The following is a 20,661-nucleotide window of genomic DNA, read 5'->3' as shown; positions in this document are numbered from 1 at the left end:
GCTTAACCGACTGCACCACCCAGGCGCCCCCTTTTTTTTTTTTTTTTTTAATTTTTTTTTTTAATTTTTTTTTTTAATTTTTTTTATTTTTTATTTTTTTATTTTTTTTTGCAACGATTTTTTTTAAATCTTTTTTTTTAACGTTTATTTATTTTTGAGACAGAGAGAGACAGAGCATGAACAGGGGAGGGGCAGAGAGAGAGGGAGACACAGAATCTGAAACAGGCTCCAGGCTCTGAGCTGTCAGCACAGAGCCCGACGCGGGGCTCGAACTCACAGACCGTGAGATCATGACCTGAGCCGAAGTCGGATGCTTAACCGACCAAGCCACCCAGGCGCCCCCATGCAACGATTTTTACGTAGAGGTTTCTTCAGTGTAATACCTACCGGTCGGTTTTTTAACTCATTCTTTATTTTTGATTTTTTTTTACATTTATTTATTTTTGAAAGACAGAGTGAGACAGAGTGCAAGTGGAGGAGGGACAGAGAGAGAAGGAGACACAGAATCTGAAGCAGGCTCCCGGCTCTGAGCAAGAGTTCAGCACAGAGCCCAATGCGGGGCTCGAACCCATGAACCTTGAGATCATGACGTGAGCCAAAGTCAGACGGTAAACCGACTGAGCCACCCAGGTGCCCCATCAACTCCATTCTTTAATTATGTTGTCCACTGTACTATCTCTGTGACACTAGGGAATTTGGGGGGAAGCTGAAATTCATTTGAAAAGATATGAATCTTGTATAATTCATGTATTCAGGGGCCCATAAAAAAACATTAAAATTTAAGAGCCTGGTATAAAAATGAGTATAATTGCACCTGGTTTGAGATTCCCTTCCATTCTGCGACTCCATTTTAATTTTACTGCCACTTAACTTTGCGGTATTTAATTGGAGTGCTGAATACTGATCACTGCAGCATGTGGGTACAGTGGAACGTCCCCCTTTATAAACAGCACACGGCCTCAGTGGCATCTCTTCTGGTGTACGGGGAACAGTGTCGTTTAGAGAAGGAAGGGTAATTCAGATTCTCGCGGTCCTCATGGTGGTGTGGGGGACACTGTTTGCAGTGAACAAATGGAATTCTTTGCCATGCTGCGGGAACTCCCATCACAGTCACCTTGCCTCAGTGCCTGTGTCGTCTGTAACCCAGCAGAACATATTGCGTAGAAACATTGCCTACCCTCGGATCCCCAAACCATCTGGCAAATCTTTTGTCTGTTGCTTTTACAAATGGCAGGGTGGCTCAGGAGTAAATTGTCATGAGGGAAAGCAGCCGACAACAAACACTGCACGCTCCCAGATCGTCTGCTGCGTTAAGTGAGACAACACGTGTGTGGCTGGCATGCAGCGGGGAGTGGCGTTTGTCGCGGCGTGCACGGTGAGGCGTCTTTGAATCTCAATAAATATTAAGCACAAAGATGAACAGTGTCTCGCTGAACCGTGCAGACCTTCCCTGTAACAATACGTGTTCAAAGTTCCGTGGCAATTTCGATTTGTAGCGAGGTGACAGGGTTAAAACCTCAGCTCTATTGACCTTTAATTTATAAGGGGTCCAGGTGCCATTTTCCCCTAGCCGTGTCTTTATGACACTACAGAGAGAGTCACGTATGAAATCAGAGGATTTCCTCAGCATCAAGTCATGAAACTAAATTTCTTCGCGATGGGTTTCCTTAAAGTGAGCCTGGATTCCTTCAGGTACCTAACTGTTTTCAGGGAGGTGAGACCTTTTGCCATTTTTTCCAGGGAAGGGCACCAGGATGTGGTGCGAATAGGGTGCTCAGAGAAGGTGAGGCTGGGGGCGTGTTCCTCCTCCCCCACCTGACTCGGGCAATCTGTTCACCCTGCAGTCCCTCTCCTGGTGCCAAAGGAAGGCACCCGCAGCCACCGTCAGGCAGAAGGAAAGCTTCCCTGGCGCAGTCTGTTACTAACCGATGAAGGTTAAAATAAAGTATGTACGACTTTCAGAGAGGGGCTGCCGTGGAAAATTCTATAGGGCACAAATTCTGGAGTCAGCAACAAGAAAGTCTGAATTTGGGGTTTCTTCGAGTATTAGTGTGGTCCTTGAGCAAGTCTGTCGGCACATCTCAGGCTCCTCTCACTGTGACCCAAATCGCAGAAGACGTTTCCTGTGCTGCATGGTGGTAGCGAGACGCAAGGATCTAACTTACGGGCGGTGGATCCCATCTGGTGTCCCGCAGAGCTCCGCTGTATGGGGTGGGCCGCTTGTGACTTGGGGCTGCCGGTGCTTCCTACCTGCGTCCCTTTCTGCTCTGCTCACGGGAACTGCCTTGTCTGGAAATGTCTGGGGTGCTATTCTCTCTTGCTGGGTTTGGAGAGAGTGAGCAGGAGCCTGCAGCTAATGATGAACTGATTTGCGTGTCCAAAACACTTCTTGCTTCAAGATGGGAGAAGTCTGTGACGTCATTCATACTTCAGGCTACGCCGTGGGATCAGGCAGAGGCCGTAGCTCACATCTTTGCGTGACTTTTCCCTCTGTATGTCCTCAGAGAACTCCCCCAATTCGTTAGCACCTTAAAGATACTCATCTCACCCTTTCCTAGGGAAACTGACTGAGATAGCTTATAAGTCTCTGCCGCAAAGGTCATTAGTTCCTCCTTTGTTCTGCCGCTTTCTCCCAGCAACTGTTTCTGACAACTAGATTTGTTTTGCCTGGGAAAATTACTGTGAAATAATAGAAAGTAAAAAAAAAAAAATTCTTTTTGTTATTTATTGTTATTTTTTATTATTTTATTTGTTTACTTATTTTTACTTTTTTTTAAAGGTTTACTTATTTTTGAGAGAGAGAGAGAGAGAGAGAGTGTGCACAAATGGGGGAGGGGCAGAGGGAGAGGGAGACACAGAATCTGAAGCAGGATCCAGGCTCTGAGCTGTCAGCACAGAACCCAACGTGGGGCTCGAAGTCACAAACTGTGAGATCACGACCTGAGCCAAAGTCAGACGCTTGACCAACTGAGCCACCCTGGTGCCCCCCAAAAATTCTTAAGTAAATAAAATGTACTTTAAAAAAGTAAAAAGGCAGGCAACAAATTCTGTCAAGTTGTTTACCCTACAAATAAGAAAAGATTTATGTCCAATAATAAAGAACTATACGAAAAAGAGAAGACCAATAAAAGAGCAGTGGAGAATATGGTCCATTGATTTGCAGAAGAGGAAACTGGAGTAGCCAATACAGACATGAAAAAAATTAATCTCATTAGGGAAAAATGAGATTTCAAACCCATTCCGTAGGTAAAGTTAAAATATCTGATAGTATTAGTACTGACAAACATGTGAAACAAACATAAACTCAGACTTGCTGGTGAGAATGTTTATGAGCATTGCCATTTTGGATTGCAATTTCTCAGTCTCTTGTAAGCTTGAAGATACATGTATTTTATAATTCAGCAATTATACTTTTAAGGACTCACTACTCATAAATGTCACACATATACAAGAATGTTCCTGGTGACATCATTTGTTAGAGCAAAAGCAAACACACTGACCAAACTTGGAAACAACCTTAATATTCATTGTCAGGAGAATGAATAAAGCATTTGTAGCACATTTATGGAATGAATCCCAGAGAGCTCTAAAAATAGATGAACCAGAATGACATATGTCAACATGGAAAACCCGGGAGTAAAATGTTGATCAAAGAAACAAGTTGTAGGAGAGGGTGATCAGTATGATGCCATTAATTACTTTTAACTGGAAAAAGTTGTACATATTTTATTTCCGAATATGTACAAATGTCGTAACGGTATACAAATACAGACTTGAAGATAGACACTAACCTTACAAGGTATTAACCTGGAAAGAGGAAGGCTCATCAGCTTGGAGTTGGGAGACACATGGATTTCAACTGTGTGTGCCATGTTTTTGTTCTTTATATGATAATTCTGAAGCAAATACAGGAAAATGTCCATATATACTATGTCTGGGCTATAAGACTCCAAGTGTTTTCATTATGCTTTTTCTGTCTGAAATATTGTATTAAAAAATAGAATGCAGCTTCCTCGGTCTGTTTGAGAATTGTGGACTTCTAATAACGCACTGATCCTTTAATGTGCTTGCTCCCTTCATACCCCTAACTTCGGGCTTGGCTCCCTGAAGTCCCCCACCTGTCCATAGTCTCTTCAAATCTTAGGAGCCCTAGCCTACGCCCTGCCACTTCCAGGCAACTTTCTGGATGACCACAGACTGCTTTTATCACATCCCTTTATGAAAGCCGCATTGCGCTTACTTGACCAATGACATGACTATGATAAATTGTATGTTTGCCTGTGCGTTGTCCTCTTTCATGCTTCCAGTGTTTAAATATTGTCTGATGCGTTTTCTAGCCTGGAGAAGTCTGTACTTTCTCCTATGCTTCTCATAAAATGATCTCATAAATACCTCCCTACATTTATCATAAATTAATGTCTAGCAGAAATTTCGCTCAAGAAATTAATTTTAGTAATTATAATTAGTTAATTCAGCATTTTTGAGTGTCACTTATGTGTGAGTCATTGCAAATATGCAAAGAAACAGAAGTAGGGTTCTTCCCGGAGACCTCACAGCATGGCTGAATTAAATTGTAGCGTATGTGTGTGTTTCTTTTTATATTCATTCAGCTGTGCAATCAACAAATAATTATTAAACATCAACTCTGAAACCAGGAGTAGAATAAAAAACAAGGTGAGCATATTTCTCCCCTATCTATGATTGATGCTGCCCTGAACTAAAAATAGAGACCCCGGTTTGACAAAAGACTTCTAGGCTGTGTCGAGTACAAGAGGCCATTTGGGATTTTAGCTTGTAAACGGAATTAATGTGCTTTTCAGAACATGTGAATGACATGAAGCATTGCCATTTGTCATGACACTGCCCCAGGAAATCTGGGAACTGTGGTTGTGGTAATCCTATCGATTAGCTGGATCCGATTTCCTCTCCTGTTTACTTACTGGTGAGCATTTGATTTCAGTGACTCTGTCATTTAGTAACACCATGGAATAATCAGTATTGATAAACTTTTCCTTAATGACATATGTTTCTTTCTAGTTATGGCCCCTGAAACTACAGCATGAATGAATTCTTGCCTTTTTTATAGCCTCCATACATCTACAACTGACCCTTCAAAGAAGCATGACAACGACTGGACAAATTCTACTATCTCTATGTGACCAGAGAGGAAAGTGAGTGAGGAGAGTGTTGATGACTTGGGCAAGGCCACACAGAGTTACGGAAGGGCGAAGCGGGAGCTTCTGACTCTTAGACAAGGACTCTTTGCTCCCGATGGTGTTAATCTCTACTTATCAGAAATCCCAGAAAACATGGGGTCTACAGCAAGAATTTTCAACCTCAGCGCTTTGGACATTTTGGCCCAAGTAGTTCTTTGTTGCTGTGTGTGGGGGGTGGGTTCAGCAGAAGTCCTGTCCTTTACCCAGTAGGTGCCGGTACTACCCCCACTTCGTGACAACCAGAATGTCTCCAGACAGGGCCAAATGTCCCCTGGAGAGCGAAGTCTCCTCTCAGTTGAGAACCAGTGCCTCTGAGCATTCCTAAACAGCAGTTTAGTTTATTTGTGTTGAAATGCCCAAGCAAAGTACTGGGTGCTCACCAAACCTGAGCACGGAGGAAGATTTCACATCCCAGCCTCACTGAAGTGGATTAGGATCGTGTAACCAATCCTGAGAATAAGTGGTGTCCACTGCTTTCGGCCTGGTCACTAGCCCCCTGAGTGATTCCATTTCAGTCTCTTTCCCTTCAGCAGCAGACATATTTTAAAGACTGACGAGCCAAGAGAAGGGAGAGTCTTGGGTTCCTGGGTCTCTGGAAGGTACAGAGCACTGGCCACATACCATGGGGTTGTGGCTTGAATGAGACAGAGACCTTCATTTGTGATAAAGTCACCAAAACCTGGGGGTTGTATGTTATGGAAATTAGCATACCCTGAGTATTAGAATGACATTTGTTTTTAATTGTTTATATTTTGATGTCTCAATTTTAATTTTCATCCTAGTAATGCATATACATAATAGAGATCAAATATTAATAATTTGAGCAATTACCTTTTGCTCCATGATACTTTCTGGTGGTTGAGGAATGAACGCTGCTACTCTTTTCCACAACCTCCCTTTTCCTACTTAACATATGTTTTCTCCAGTGATCACTATGCAAATATTGTTCACTGCTAAGCCAGGTACTGCAGAATAACCTTGTCTCCTTCTTTATATGACTTTGTACTATTTCCCTAGTCCATAACTCTTTGGATCTGTGGTGTTTCCCCACGTTGCCTTGGTTTTCCTATGGTCTTACTAAGATATGTATATCTTGAGATGTGTATATTTTTTTCAGAAGGCCAGAACATCTCTGCTACAGGCCTACTATTGAGCTCAATCAGATTTTTTTTTTAATTTAAATTAAAAAAAATTTTTTTTTGAAAGAGAGTGAGCAGGGGAGGGGCAGAGGGAGAGAGACAGAGAGAGAGAGAGAGAGAGAGAGAGAGAGAGAGAGAGAATCCTAAACAGGCTCTATGCTCAGCATGGAGCCCAACATTGGACTGGATCTCACAACCCCAGGATCATGACCTGAGCTGAAATCAAGAATCAGATGCTCAACTGACTGAGCCACCCAGGCACCCCTCAAACAATCAGTTTCTTAAAAATTTTCTCAAGACTTCTCCCCCAGAGCCTTCTGCCTTTGCAGTAGAATTATGATTTCTTTTTAGGCTACACAGCCACCTTCCTTAGGTTTTTCTTTATTCTTCTCCCATGTGGGATCTCCTGTTTCTTTCTTCCCTTGCAGTCATGTGTAGTTTAACTAGAGTGCATCCTCAAATAACTGTCTGGAAATAGATGTATGGAGAGTAAATTTCTTGAGACCTTGCATATGTGACAATGTCTTTACTCTTCTCTCATAGTTGACTAAGAGTTTGAATGTCTGCATTCTAGATGTTAAACAGACTATTTATCCTTCATCTACTATGTTCTGTTTTATAGTGTAGCTATAGGGAAATTCAGTGGTGTTCTGACTCCTGATCTTCTGTGATTTGCCTTTTTCCATGGGATTCTCGTATTTTTCAGTTTCAGGGAGTTTTCTTGTGTTTCCAAGAATTTCCTGTGCAGTTTTCTCTTCTTTCTCTCTAGAACTCATTTGCATGGAGCGTTGAGCTTTCTCACAGAGCCTCTATTTAAAAAAAAAAAAATCTTTCCATTCCCTATTCTTTGTCCTTTTGTCCTGTGAATTCATTTGGTTTTATTTTACAGCTCTTCTGCTGAATTATTTATTTTGACAGTGATGTTTTTAATTTCTAAGAGTCCTTCACTATTTTCTGAGTGTTCCTTTTCAGTGGCAGGCTGTTCTTGTTTTGAGGAGCCAGTATATATTCTGTGCTTTCTCTCTAGATATTCTATTAAAGTCTCACAGGTCAGTATTTAGACTTTCATTTGACTTAAAATCATCTTAACCAGCCCTGGCTACCTCTGATGACCCTGAATCCAGAGTGATCATTTGTGGTTCAGTTATAAATCTCTGGTCTTCCTGGGCATGAGAAAGCGGTTCCATAGGTCCTGCCTCTCTCTTTTCTTTCTTCCTGCCAGCATCCAGCTACTCCAGCCTTCCGTCATTCCTGGTACTTCTAAATGCTGAGACTCAGGAATTCTGCAGGCCAAACCAGGTCACTTCCTGCTGGTGTTTTCATCTATAGACATTTAGGTTGTAACTTTCTCTAATCTGCTGAGTCAGATACTAGCTCTGTACCTACTTCCACTTTTCCAGAATGGAGCCGAAATTGCTGATATGCTGTTGTTGCCTCTTTTGATCGATTTGTTTTGTTTGCTTGTCATTCCTTTGCTTTCATCCTGGCTGGGTTTTATGTAGAATATAAGTGATAAATGTCTGCGGTCTGTTCACCATTTTTCACCAGAAACCTCCCTCAGGAAAGTAACTTCTTTGATTTACTTTGTAGTGTAAAGGAGATCATAAAAAAGGATTTTTGATGGTTAGGATATGCTTTAGATTCTTTAAATCCTCCTGAAATGCTGAGTTTTTCCCCTTAATCAGCTTTGAGGAGACAACTGGCATGTCCAAATCATCTTGAGTAAACAAGACTTTCACACTGCGGACTCTGCAGCCTGGCCAGCTTCATGGACGTGTGGCCTGTGTAGTCATTCACTGCTCTGTTCCCAGAAGGGTCCTGCACATGGTTTAACACTCGCTCTCCCTGTCTTGAAATTCCTAATGTTTTTTGGAGAAGGGACCACATTTTTAATTTACCCTAGACACTGCAAATTATGAAACTGATCCCTTCCCTGAAGTATAAATACCCTGATGTCTAAATGTGCCTCGTAATGCCATACAGTCTCAGAGTTATCAGCTCAAACTTTTTATTTATTTATTTATTTATTTATTTATCCATCCATCCATTCATTCATTCATTTTAAAGTTTATATATTTATTTTGAGAGAGAGAGAGAGCAAGCATAAGCATGGGCGGGGCAGAGAGAGAGAGAGAGAGAGAAAATCCCCAGCAGGCTCCGTGCTGTCAGTGTCAAGCTTGACACGGGGCTCGATCCCACGAACCGTGAGATCATGACCTGAGAGCAAGAGCCAGATGCTCAACCGACTGAGCCACACAGGTGCCCCTCAAGCTCCTTTTATAAATTCCCTGCCAGTAGCCAGGCAGCTGATGTTGGCTCATTACCAAGGCCGGGTACTCCTGCCTTCTCAGCAGTTCCTTTTCTCTCCGGACTTCTCCGACAGAAAGTCATTTCTTACCCTGAAATGAAATATGTATCCTTCATCTTATCTGTGCTCCTTCCATGTGTTTTAGGAATGATTTGGTAATTTATATATGTGATAAAACAGATATGCATATATTTTTATTATAAAAGAAATACACATTATTAAAATATTGGAAGATGCTGAAAAGCAGGAAACATAATCACCACCAATCTCTATTGAGAAATAATCATTATTAGCTTGTTGCCATGAGTGTTTCTTTTCTGTATTTTTCTATGCATATATGGTTATAATAAAAATGATAAGGATACTGTCTGGTTTATTTAGTGCTTGTAATGGACTAGGAACTATACTAAGTGTTTTAAATGGATTATTGTACTCAGTAGATAGATATAATTAAAGATATGGATATATATGACATGCATACATGTTAAAATTACAATTTTTGCTTTTTTTTTTTTTGCTTTGTTCCACCTAATATTCTATCATGAGCACTTGTCCTTGCAGAAATAAGAAAATTTAAAAGAAAGATAGTTACTTCGTCAACAGATGATGAATAAAGGTCATCTTACTCCTTTTGCAGAGTGCCAAGACCTGTGACCTTGGGTCAATTGCTGTCCCCCTTAAAGCATCAGTGTCTTTGTAAAATGCACATAATGTCCATGCTGCCTGCCTTACAGGCTAGGAGGGGCAACAAAAATAGCAATAATAAATTGCTGTCACTGAGAAGACTTACGCATATTTTGTCGCTTATTATGATTGTTTTCTCAATCCAGCAAAGTGGGCAAAGTCTTGTTTTCCAAATGGGGAAACTGAGGCTTAAGGCTATGATATGGCCTGCCTCGGGCTGCACGAGAGCAGGTGCTCAGCTGGGTGCCCGTACCCTGTTCGCTGCACTGTGTTGTGTGAACCCTGTGGGAGCCCCCCTTCAGAGGGATACGGTGGATTAGCAGCAAACGTTTGCTCCTCTCATTTTGTAGGATCAACTTTCCCAAGTTTTCATCTTTCTTGTTCATGGTCTTTAGTTCTGTTGTATACGTCACCTGCTACAAGAACTCTGGAGCCCCCCTCCCCCATTTAAGCAGTCTCCATGAAGAAACGAACACATTAGAATCTGCCTGTAACCGTGCGGGCCTTCCAGCTCTTCAAAGGCTGAGAGGAAGGGAGAGAATAAATTTCCACTTTTGTCTGGGCTTCACTTACTCATCTCTTGCCAGAGCCACAGTTGCTTGACATCTTCAAGATCCATCATGAAATATGACTTGAGTGACTAATCTTCATAAGCCTATGATGGATGCAGAGAGGTTTACTCCTCCCCCTCCCCCTCTGCTTTTGCCTTCAGAAGTGCAGAGATTCATTTTCTCTTGAAAAACCAAATCTTCATTCAGCCCTTTCATTTTGCCAAGTTGCTATTATGGCTTTGGTGTCGGAAGTTTTCTGGTGAGAGTACTGCCCCTCCTTACTCCCAAGGCTAGACTTAGCCTTACTTTGGTCAATGAAACGTGATAGGGCACATAGACCAGCCCTGAGATTCTGCTACATCCTATTCTCTCTGCCCCTAGACCGTCAAGTCCTTGGTGGAGGAATTGCCTTCAGCCTTTGTCCTGGAATGAAGAAGACAAGGATCAGACCCATAGTTCACCTGTGAAGGGCATGCAATCTGGGTGATAAATAAACCTTTATTGTTATAAGCCACTGAGACCTTTTGGGACTTATTTGTTCCTGTTGCATGGCTTACACACTGCTGACTGATGCAGTAGGTTGTACCTATGGCTTTTCTTTTGCTCAGTTAAGCAAGAACAATCATTTGTTATTATTACAGTTCTTAGAATACTTAGGACTGTGCACTGTGGGGTGCTCTCTTTTATAGTAATGGTGCTTAACCGTGGCTACCCATTAGAATCACCGGAGGAAAGTCTGTGTGTTTGGTGATCCATTCTGGATCAATTGAATTAGAGCCCCTGGGTGTAGGTTCCATGCACTGGCATATTAAGGTGTTCTTCACCACCTGTTGGTAAAGTGCAGCCAGGAGTGAAGACCATTGCTTTCGAGGTAGAGGAGTCTGGACCATCCAGGAATAAAAGTGGTCACTGAGAGAGACCATCTACTCAACAGAAAAGGAGTAGAACAGGAAATTTCCAGGGAAAAGGAAAAATAGAAGGCTGCCACCACCACTGAAGAAAGGAGAAGAAAATCCCTGTTCCTAAGGAGTTTTGCCATAAAAAGATAGCCTGCATTCAGCTGAGGCAGCTGGAATATAGTAAAGAAGGTGATGGATTTCAGGTAAGTGGGAAGCAGGTCCCTCAGAACTCCACCTCAATCTGAGCATTAAGGAGCCCTATGGCATCAAGAAATATCAAAAGAAGAGATTTTCTATATGTTCAATCATTATAGTACAACTAGGATATCCTCACAGGAAATTGGTAGCACAGAGGGGAAAAGTAGGTTTTCCAGTTTCATACATCAGCCACCATTTTTTTGGGTTAAAAATTTTTGTGTTAAAAATTAATTATGTGATTTTGGATAAAAGCTCATGCTGTGCATGTTCCATATTTCTAGAAATATTGGGAAAGAGGTGAGCAAAGCATTCCAACTTAAAATTTTCTATGAATATTATTACTTTGGGAAATGAGTATAGAAATGTGCTAACATTAGTTCTACCAATTTATTGAGACCAAAGCATTGTGGCATGTATACTGGCTATAAAATTCAATGTATCCTTCCTTGCAAAGAGGGTAGCCATCAAGTTGGGTAGCTGGAATGGTCCTAGAAGATCAAGCTGTATAGCCTTTTTCTATTGAATAAATTATATCCATCTATCCATCCATCATTCCAACATTTATTGAGCACTTAATATTCATTCATTCGATTCATTCAGTCAGCACTTATTGAGGGCATACCACATGCCAAGCACTATTGCCAGGCTAAAAAACGTCCCAATATGCTTATCCCAGGAGATGTTATGAAAATCAAATAAGTTAATATAGATAGAAAGGCTATATGTATGTTTTGACATGCTATTAAGACATGAAGGATTATTATTATCCAGTCTTTAATATTACTTCTTTGTAATCCAGTGTTCTGGTATTTTTCAGCCTGTTGACAGGCACAAATATTTCCCTGTACTCTACAAGCCTGCAATTAAGAAACTGGAAGCATTCATAAATACGCAAGTTGACTAATTAGTCCCTAATTAGTTAGCAGATTGGGTATTGTAATCACCCTAAGATATATTGGTTAATGTCATGGAATGGAAAGAAGAGTTTTGCCACATTATATTATGTCAAAATTTGCATAAATATTTCATTAAAATATTTAATGGGACATGCCGGTTATGAGCCATGGCCAGCCAGCCAGTCAGTGAATTTCTGAGACCTGACCAATCTATGGCAGATTGGGCATCGAATTAATAGGTGATCTTTTAATTTAGTCAGAGAAAACTAGAGCTTTTTTTTAACACCTACAATTTCAAGACTTTTACTGACCACTCAGAAAAGAAATGTAAGCATTTTTAGTTTGTCTTGCATTTGAAGAGAGTTAAAACACAAAGAGGCCAAGAAAGTAGCCCACTGTCATTCCCATGGACTGTCGGTTGGTGGAAGTTATGCTTGGCTTTAAAGTCCTTCATTTCTAGACCTCCACTTCTCCTCAACTCCTGAAAAGTCCCAAGAATTGGATAGTAGTTCCGCTGTTCTTTTCACTCTCACTGTGTTATGATAGATGTGGGTGTTCCTGCATTCATTTGCTTGTAATCCAAAGTTTCTGTGGCTACCCAAACAATATCAGAGAACATCTCAACAGAAGTTAGTGGTTTCCACATTGGTTCTTCTTCAACTTCTTGAGAGGGACTTGGTTATGCTTCCGTCTGAACTCGCAAATGTCTTGGTTTGTCCCTCTCTGGTAGTACTTCTGATTCTGGAATGAAACATTGATACCTTGAGTAGGTTAAAGCCCAGTGATGCTTTGTTTTTTCGTTTGTATTTTTCCATGAAGCTTCAGTAATCACTGGCTCAACATCCCCCCAAAGGCAAATGTTGTCCTTGTAGATGTACTGTGACATGTTGATTGAATTGTTGTCTGAGGATCCTGGCTTCTAGGGTGGCTGCACCACTGTGTGGCTTGTCTCCTGGTCCTGGGAGCTAGCTGGTCCTTGAGTTTTCACTTCTGGAAATTTGGTTTATTCATGATGTGCACCCAGGCTGAACAAGTTAGAAGACACTAATGCAAATCCTGGGTACCCATTATTAGTTTAAAATGAAAAAGAATTTGGCATGACAGCAAGTGATCCTGAATCTTCTGGTGAACATGTTTCTTGCTGAAACAGCAAGACAAATACATTTTGGAGTTTCCTTACTACAACTAGGGTATCTTAATGGTTCTGGGTATCAATGGATATACCCCTCTTTAAAATAGAGAGAAACCTGTTAAGGGGTGTGTGTTTAACCTTTTGATCAAAAGGCCCTTCCTTTGGACAGTACTGGAAAGTCTCAGTTATTGCTGTTGGTCCTTTGTGACTCTGTATTTACACTGGGTAGACAGTGGCAAGCAAAGTCAGGGTAGGCCAGTCCTGAATTTCTTGAATTTCTGTCATAATCTCACTCCGTATCAATCCTACTTGTCTTCAGACCCTGGCCTTTTCACTTCCAGTTTGGTTCATTAATACTGTATTTGCTATTGGTCTCTGCTTGAATTTTCTCCACTCTTCTCTTGGTTCTCTCTAGGACTATGTCTCTGACATACAATGTCAGCCAATCTTTCTGGCCTTGACCTCAGCCCCCAAATGGCCCAAATAAGTAGTGCAGCCCTTGATTCCTTCTGGTTAGGTGTGCACAGAAGAGGCAGATATTCACTGCCGTTCCTCTCCCCAACTTCCTTTCAGACCAGACTTATTATTTTATGTAAGCAGACTGGCCTCGTATACATCGGACCTTTGACTTTCACTACATTTCCTTACAGTGAAGAGGACATTTGATTAGATTACCAAGATCTTCTCCCTACTGTCTTTGCCATGAGAGATGAATCCATTGAATGGAGGCCTCTAAAGATCTCTCATCTCATTTGTGACTTGTTGATTGAATTTAGCTATATCTCAGAGTTGAGGGGTGGCTTGCTTTTTACCTTACGCCGTTTAATAATTAGAACGGTACCTCCGGGGGTATTCCTTTGCTGGTAATAACGTGTTTTCATGCTCATTTTCTCATCCTCTCCTAACAGACCCATGAGGTGGAGGTTACAGTGGAGGCAACACCCCATTTGGGAAATTCTCTAGATTTCCTCTTACACCTGTGCTTTCATGACTTGGCTGGAAAAATCAGCAACTGACAGCGGCCACCTAGTGTCTCTAGATGAGGAGATTGAGGAAAAGCAACAGAAACATAGAAGCAAGATCATTGACAACAACAAAAGTCTAATTTACAGAAGGACAAAAGCTGAGCCTGTGGCAGGGCCCTGCATACTGCATCAGCCTCAGAGAGAAGGCTTCTTGGCCAGAGCATGTGGAGCCAGAACCTTCACCAAGGGGTCACTCAGGCGTGGCTTTGGATACAGAAACGGGATGGCCTCATAAGCCACTGGCATGTTGCTGTGTTTTCTAGGCCCCTGGAAATGCTCGCTCAGACCTGTTCCTCAAAAGAAAGATAAATTGTTATTCAGCAGCTCAAGACTGGCTTTGATGGTGACTCTGGTGGGGTGGGCCTTGGTTCCCGGGGCTGTGCACAGATACCTGCTGTACGTACCTGTCATGTACCAAGCCAGGGCCCCCACTAGCGACTGCTAGCCTCACTTCACTGTTTCTTCCTTTCCTGGTGGTATTGACGCTAGTTTGGGCCTCCAGCTCAGCTATAGCAGTCGCCATTGACTTTGGCAGATGGGTGGTCAGAGAATCCTATGGCCTCCCGAAGACAGCCAGTGCGCCACCTTTTCTAAACCCCTTCGTGGCTGGCTTCTCCTTTCCCTTTTCTCTTATTCACAGACATACTGCTTGAAAACAATTTGGTAAGCAGTCTTCTTGGTCATACCACGTCCTTGCTCAAACACCTTCAGTGGCTTTCTCTTGTGTCTGGGTGCCAGGCTGAGCATCCTGGGTATGGCATGCCAGACTTCTCACAAACCGGCAGTGAGCTCCTATGGCACATGGCCTGAGTATCTCCTTTGGCGAATATTATTCCTTGTTATGTGCGGTGCTACGTCTGTGTGAACTCTTGCCCAGCTTTAGGCCTCTTGAGGAGTAGGTCCACATCTGCATGTTTGATGGAATCTGGTACTTTCCACAGCACTAGCCAGAGCACTTGACCCAGAGCAGGTGCTCAGCAAAAATGTGCTTCACGCAGCAAAGAATAAATGAGTTTCATGAGTAACATTTTCAGTCTGAGCAAAGTAGCAGATCTTGTGTGGAATGAATGGCTTTTGGATGACTGCTTTGTTCTAGCATATTCTTCTATTTGGAGAATATTTTCTAAGTGTAGAAAATTATGAAGAATAAGAGAACAAAGTATGATGCACCCATTAGCCCAAACAGAACGATTGGTGGCATTTTTTTCATGCTTGCTTCAGATTTTTTAATGAAAGAAATCAAACATTTCAGACAAATATGACCCTTTGTCTTATATTCCATTCCTGTCCTGCTCCGTCTCTTGTCAGAAGTAGGTACTATTATGACTCTTCTGTGAATGCATTTTATCTTATTCTTTCATGCACAAACATATGCATCAACTGATATATAGCAGGAGTTAACAAACTAGAGCCCATGGGGGAAGTCCAGCCCATCTCCAGTTTCTCTAAAGACTACAAGCTAAGATAGTTTTAAAGAGCTGTAATTTTACATTTTAAATACATTTTAAAGAGCTGTAAAAAAATAGCAACAAAAAAGAACAACGTGTAACATATCATATGTGACCCACAAAGTCCAAAATATTTACGGTATGTCTTTTACAGAAAAAGTTTGCCAGCCCCTGATACAGAATATTGGGTATCATATCCTATAATCATTCTTAAACTTGCCTTAATTTTCAGCTCTGTATTTCTTGAATTCTTTGCTCGTTGACATATGTATCTGCTTTAGTCCTTTTAATGACTACGTAGTGTTCCATTATGTTAATATAGCACACTTTTTAATTTATTCCCCTGCTGGATGGGCAGTTACATTGTTTCCACCTTTTTTACTATCAAAAAATGCAAGACACATTCTTGTACCTTATATACATGAGAGTCTTTCAAGGGATATAGCCCTTGGCTTATAGGGAGTGTGCATTCTTAAGAGTTGGATGGAACCAAACTTTCCTTGGCAGTAGTTATAGATATTTCAACACTTAGCCCCATTTTGCAATAAATTCTTACTCCATGCGAGCTTCAGCTCTCCTATTGTCCCAGAAAACGGAAAAGACTACCCCTGCCCTAATGGCTGTTAGTGTTCTATCACCTTCATGTAACAGACAAGACATGGGAAGCAAAACCCTTTCAAGAGTGTAAAGGGCTAGTAAAATGAGATGGTTTCAGCTTTAAAGAGGTTACTTGCAAGAACATCAAGGAAGACTCTTGGCAGCCTCAATAGAAATGACACAGGCAGAAGGCCTCTCCAAGGGACTTTGTCAAGAGAATGCTGAATGGCATTCCACTTCAAACAGCATCTAGTGACAGGTGTTCTGCTCTGTGGCAACTTGGTCCCCCGCATACTTTCCCAGGTGTTATAAGCGAACACTGTGGTTGGGGGCCATTTCCTTCTAGGTCCTCAACTCCAGGAACAAAGACTGACAGGCCCCCCCCCCTTCACCACCCCAAGTCCAGTTGCATTTGTACTGCTGAGAATTGAGCACTTACTGTGGGGCCTCACCCTGAGCCATGGGCTGGGACCGAGGCAGGGGAAAGGAGCACGCAAGAAGGATAAACAAATGATTGAGGGTCTTTGTTTGAAGTTGCTTATGGTCTAATTCCTGCCAGGCTTGAGATCCAATAGGCACTTAGTTCTGTCAGAATCTCCATGTGGTGTAAGAAATGATCTAAACATGGAATGGAATGGACCCAGAAAACTGGGACCAAGCTGTAGGAATGTTGAGTTCTTTGGACATTTTTGCTCACCCACAAAATGAAAGGATTAGACGAAACAATTTTCCCTACTAAATAAATATCTCTTTCATTTTGTACCTGCCTCTCACCCCCACCACTGCTGAAGACAGGGGGTCGGTCCGCCTCACCTAGACTAGTGCAATGGGCAGCTGTCTGGCTGGCTCCAGTCTCTCCCTGGGTCCACACTGCTGCCAGAGGGCTGTTTCCGACACCCTTTCAGAAGCCCATTATCTCCAGCTGAAGCTCAACCATGTAAGACAGAGAACGCAGCTTTGATCATATCCTTCTTGGCTCTGTAGACTCACCTTCATCACTTCTTAAACTCTTGGGAGGTTTGTGGACCTGAAAGGGACCATGCTTTCCTGCGCCTTCCACACTCCCGTTCTAAGGGACTTTGGATCAGATCAGGGACTGTCTCACAGGCATGCTTGCAACCTGAACACCTAGGAAAATGGTTGGCATCCAGTGGATCTACAAAACATGCTTTTTATTAATTTATTAATTTAAATTTAAGTTAGTTAGCATACAGTGGAGCATTGGTTTCGGGAGTAGAGCCAGGTGATTCATCTGTCACATACAATGCTCAGTGCTCGTCCCAACAAGTGCCCTCCTTAATGCCTTCACCCATTTAGCCCACCGCCCCCCCCCCGCCTTCCCTCCAGAAACCCTTAGTTTGTTCTCTGTAATTAAGAGTCTCTTATGGTTTGCCTCCATCTCCGTTTTTATCTTATGTTCCTTCCCTTCCCCTGTGTTCATCTGTTGTGTTTCTTAAATTCCACATAGGAGTGAAATCATATGATATTTGTCTTTCTATGACTGACTGATTTTGCTTAGCATAATACACTCTAGTTCCATCCATGTTGTTGCAAATGGCAAGATTTCATTCTTCTTGATGTCTGAGTCATATTCCATTGTATATATGTACCACATCTTTATTCATTCCTTAGTCGATGGACATTGGGGCTCTTTCCATAATTTGGTTAGTTGATAGTGCTGCTATAAACATTGGGATGCACGTGCCCCTTTGAATCTGTATTTTTGTATCCTTTGGATAAATATCTAGTAGTGCAATTTCTGGATTGTAGGAAAGTTCTATTTTAAATTTTTTGAGGAACCTCCATACTATTTTCTAGAGTGGCTGCACCAGTTTACATTCCCATGAATGGTGCAAAAATGTTCCCCTTTCTCCACATCCTCACCAACATCTGTTGCAAAACATGCTTTTTAAATGAATGAATGCATGAAGAACTGAAAGTCACTGCTCATTTTCCTGGACAGTTTGTTCTTTGTGGAGGAAATGTGCCAAGCTTGATCTTTCCCCATTTGCCTACTGAAGGAAGAGTCCAAAGACTCATTGTGCATGATTTCTGTGAGGGCTAAACCAAAGGCATGATTTCTGCAAGGGCGCATGGAAATGCGTCGCAAAAGGAATGGCAAGACTGAAGGCTCAATTTCCAGTTTGGGCTGCTACGTCCCAGCTGTGTGACTTGGAGCAGGTAACTTACTCCTTTTGACCTTGAGTCTTTCCTCTGTAAAATGGAGTTAAACCTACCTACTTCATAAGTTTGTTTGGAAGATTAACTGATCTGATGCACAGGAGCCATTTGGTACATGGCTGGCCGCTAATAGGCTCTCAAGCAGTGGTTTACGCTGCTGAGGTCCTGGTTGGGGTAAAATCTTCTGTGTCAGGTTAGGGTGTTAGGCTCTGCTCATGTTCCCAGGCCTTCTCCTCCTCCTTTGTCAAACCTTGTTTCTTCCAAGCACTTGTGCCTGTGTGTGGTCACATGCACACAAACGTGCATTCCACTCTAGCCCCATTAAATGATTTAGTTTTCCGTATATGCGATGGTGTTATTTGCTCTTGCGTGGTTATCCCTCCCTTTTCCTCCCCCCCCCCTCTTTTTTTTTGACCTGCAGTCATACCTTGGAGAAGCCTTCCCTCACACCCCCTTCCTGTCCCTATACCAGTGCACACTGATGTCCCATGCTCAGGCTGGATTTGGTCCCTCTCCTCCCTGTGTCTCTAGATTCTTGTGCTTTTGCTTCTTGTGAACACGCATCTCATCATATTGTCGTCCTCTGTTCATTGTCCAGTCTTCCCTGGTATAGTGGCAGGTCTTTGAGTTCAGGAAAAGTGATCTTTCTCATCACTCTGTTCTCATGACCAGGCACTTGTTTGCTAAGTGAAGCTACTGTTCATGTGGCAACATCTTGGTGAGGAAAAACCTTTAATTAAAAGAGATTTGAGGGAGAGGCAGAGCTGTGGATGGAGCTGGTGGGACATAGAGCTGAGGAGTTAGCAATGATGTGGAAGGAGGGTTCCAATGGGGACTACAGGGTCAAGACGTGCACCCATGAGTGGGTACCTGCAGTGGTTTTTACCATGTGACTTGGGTTTCAGAGATAGGCAGGAGGAAGAACAAAAATAAGCATCTTCGACGTTATTCCCAACCTTTGTCAAAAATTGTCATTGGGGAGAATGGAAACATTATCAGAGATTGCACACTGGATACCAGGCTTATCCACTTCGCATGCTGAAAATGGGTATTACGGGAAGACACCTGGCCCAGAAGTCAAGAGATGTGAATGCTGGTGACTGTCCACATGATCCTGAACTGAGCACTTCTCTCCGTACCTCAGATCAGTCATCCATTAGTTTGAGGAGCAGGACTGGATGAGGACGGACAAATCTGTAGCACACATGCCTTCGCTCTCCTCTTCCTTGTCCTTGGCAGACATCTTTCATTGACGTTGGTCCTGTTTCCTGTTTCCTGGGAATCCTCCTAGGAAGCTACTACAAACGGATCAGAGATGGCTTCTAAGATGATCCTATCCAAGATTTCTTATAGCTCTGGCTCCCTGTGAATTGCAAGAAAAATAAGGAGGTGCTTATCATGGGGAAATGGTCCTGATTCTCTTCACCTCAGCTTTGCCAGGATGATGACTTCCATGGTGGTTCAGGCCCCAGACCACAGTGACCGGGGAGAGGCACACTGCTTGTGGATGTTTTTACCACCAGCCAAGATGCCTGATCTGGCTTCCTTTGACATGCAGCACTGAGGACTAATTCAGAAATCACCTCAACAGCCCCACTAGATACTTTCAATCACTTTCACAGATAACTGACCCAATAACAGCCTGGTGAAGGAGGCGGAGTGAAGAATTTGTGTCCAGAAAAAACAGTTCTCCATTTATTCAGGAAGGTTGTTGAGGGCTTACCATGTGCTAGGCCCTGGGGATGCACATATGAACCAGGCAAAAGCCCAGTGGCCACAGTCTGGTGGGGAGGAGAGTTGAAATTCATTTGGCACATTGGTATGACTATGTTGGTTGCTTACAACCAATATCAGTAAGGACTAGTTAGAATTCCTACCACTCGAGCTATTAAGTCTTTTCAATTTTCCTCCTGCAGATAGGCCGGCTAAATATCAAGAACTACCAAAGAGGTAAGGAAGGTGTGTTCTGAGAGCAGGATGCTCAAATCTGAGACGATTTCCAGACAAAATGAAGCAGAGTGGGATTACGGAGGATGGAAAGGGATTCATCAGCCTGTCAGTGAGGGGAGGACATTCTGAGAAATGACCACACGATGTACAAGGGCTGTATGTAGGGTCTCATGGCACCTTTGGTGAACTGCATGGGGTGTATTGTGGCTATATTACATGTAGTGTGTGTGTGTGTGTGTGTGTGTGTGTGTGTGTGTGTGTGTTAGCAAGTAATTGTTATGAAGGCAGGAACCATGCCTCTTTTGTGGCTTAGCCCCTTTATACTATGCCTTGAATATAGATGCTACTGATTAAATCTTTGTTGATTGGATGATTGAATGAGTGATGAGATGGCAGGAGATGTAGCCAGGCAAGTTCAGGCACCAGGTCCTGAAGGG

The sequence above is a fragment of the Prionailurus bengalensis genome, chromosome F2 (genome assembly GCF_016509475.1).
Source record: "Prionailurus bengalensis isolate Pbe53 chromosome F2, Fcat_Pben_1.1_paternal_pri, whole genome shotgun sequence".
Classification (NCBI taxonomy): domain Eukaryota; kingdom Metazoa; phylum Chordata; class Mammalia; order Carnivora; family Felidae; genus Prionailurus; species Prionailurus bengalensis.
Note: the sequence above shows the minus strand (reverse complement) of the source record.